A 2,832-nucleotide genomic window follows, 5' to 3' on the forward strand; every position below is an offset into this window, starting at 1 on the left:
CCGTGGATTCCACCCCATCTTTGTCTCAAGCTCCCAAGCCCACTTAAGGATACCAAAGAAGCAACCTTTCTTAACTGCTAGACATGCTCACACCATAGGGTACTGGGAAACAACTTCCTCTAGAAAACCTGATTAGCCCTGCCCTGTCTACTCCCACTTATTGGCTTAAACAAACAAACAAACAAACAAAACAGGAACCAAAGACAAAAGATAACTGTGAGAGGAAGGATCCAGGAAAGAAAGCTGCCTTCCCATCTGTTCTGGTTGGAGACAGCCTACAGGCCTGTAGCACCCAGCTTCATTAGCTGTGCTTTGTTTTCAAGGAAGCCATTTCCTCTCTAGCAAGGCTTGACAAACCTGCCCTCCATCCATTTGGCAAAGGCTCCCCTATTCTTACTAAAGAACCATCTCTCAACAGTCCAAAGCTAAGAAAACAAAGAGAACTCTGGAATTCAGCTGCCAAAGAAATGCAAATCTAGGCACCCAGTCAGGTGACTTGGGTCTGGGGATCAAATTCCCAAGGAATCCTCCATTTTTCTCCCCAGGGTCTTTGGCCTTTTGTGTTCAGTAGAAAGCACTGTGGCTGGCAACCTAAATGGAGGATACACGAAGTGCCACAGCCCAACTCCATATTATTATGTCTCTTCTGGAGTGAATTTAAAAATTCTAGTCAAAAGGGACATGAGTTTGTCTTATAGGTTCATTTGGCATTGGAGCACCATTAATGCTTCCTATATCGTTGTTGTGTATTCATTACGGCTTACAACAGTTGGTTTTTTTTTTTCCCTAAGTACAATGCTTGCAAAGAATTTAGAAACCCATTCTATCTTGATCAGAAATAAAAGGAACGTCATAAACTCTTGGAGTAAACACTGATAATTCTTTGCAAATTTACTCCCAGTTTCTTTTTAGTATACACATATAGTTGTGCATTTATGGTCGGTCGACGGACTGCAACACATTTATAACAAAATTAGATTTACACACAAATCTCATTTTAAATTCCAAACCTGTATTTCTGATTCTGGGTAGATTAAACTATCCTGAAATATTTCAAAGGCCTGGATTTTGGATAAATAAGAGAGTTCCAAAGAGTTTCTTCATCGACCCTACTCATTAAAGAATATTAGTTTCTCCCTTAATCTTAAAAAAATCTATATAGCACATAAAGTAGCTATAATATTACCATTCAAGGAATTTATCAAGACCTTCCTTACCTAACCTGCTATGTGAAAACAAAACAGGTACTACACATTAAAGGCTACCCTGTCTCCAACCCACCCCCACCCCCGGAAAAAAAAAAGAAACTTAGGAATTCAGCCAGGAGGTGGTGGCAGTGGTGCACACCTTTAATCCCAGCACCCCAGAGGCAGAGGCAGATGAATCTCTGAGTTCGAGACCAGCCTGGTCTAAAGAGCTAGTTCCAGGACAGGCAAGGCTACACACACACACACACACACACACACACACAGACAGAGAGAGAGAGAGAGAGAGAGAGAGAGAGAGAGAGAGAGAGAGAGAGAGGGAGGGAGGGAGGGAGGGAGGGAGGGAGGGAGGGAGAGAGAGAGAGAGAGAGAGAGAGAGAGACAGAGACAGAGAGAGAGAGAGAGAGATATCTTTAAAAATTGTAAAACAGAATTTACCAAGCTAAGTTCACCACTGGCATGCCTCTTAATATTTTCAACAAATAAATTTCAAGCATTCTCACAGGTAACTTGTGGTATTTAGCTTATTGTTTCAGAAAAAAATCGTGTTGTATACCCTTAATCATTTTTTCAGCGAAGGCAGAAATTAAGAAGTTGCCATATTTGCTCAAGTATAGGCTCTAGATGGTTAAGAAACAGAATATTCGGTAGCTGTTTTGATCTTAAAGGCAGGTTTCTTTTTTAAAAACAGAAGGAACAGATATTTGCAAAATTCAGTCACACAGATGTATATTCTATGAAAACTAGGCATGAGGTGCATTCACACCCTTTGGACTTCAGTTATGTCTTTGATAAAAATACAAATACAATATAGATATGAACGCACAACATTGGCTGAGATACTCAAATTCACTAGCACAGTAACGCCTGCTTTAATACTGGCCAGGATTGAAAGTATAAACCTTCAAACAATGTCTACCAAAAAAAAAAAAAAAAAATGGTTGTATATAACTTCGTACTCAGGCTTGCTTTTCCTTAAACACAGTAGGATGCATGCTGGGTATGGCTTTGCAGAAAGTGCTCAGCGCTACATAAACCATTTGCTTCCCTGCAAATCACTGTAGAGCTCTAAGTGCTTGGAATAGCCATTACTATTTGTAGTTTACGCCAGAAGCCCGTTCTATCCCCAGAATCTGTACAAGTTTACCCGCTGCTGGCAAAGTAGTACAAATTTGAGACATTACAAACTAAAAAACGAATCGTGCCTTAATCACATGAGAAGCAAAAAAACGACCTTGCCACACATTCTCATAAAACTTCACTTCACACGTGCTTTTAAAAAATGGGTAAATTCCCCTGTACTTTGGGCATTAAATCACTAGCTTTCCTCTTTTGGAGCTTTAAAGCTTTTACAATATTAGTAAATCTTCAGAATATTCGCTGCTTTACAAATTTCTCCCCGCTTTTTCTGTTTTCTAGAAACCACCAGTCTCAGGCTTTCAACATACCGTCAGCTGTGTTTGTAAAAGCGAAGCAAAGTCACGGCACCTCTAGCAGACGAGTTTTTTTTTTTTTTCTTTTTTTCTCCTTGCTTCACCTTCAGTCCTCCCGTCGTCTTTTTGGTTTCCATCTATCTGGCGTGGTCGACTTTCTCACAGAAGTCCTGACTTCTCTGGGCTCGGCAGAG

Source organism: Acomys russatus, chromosome X, assembly GCF_903995435.1.
Source record: "Acomys russatus chromosome X, mAcoRus1.1, whole genome shotgun sequence".
NCBI lineage: Eukaryota > Metazoa > Chordata > Mammalia > Rodentia > Muridae > Acomys > Acomys russatus.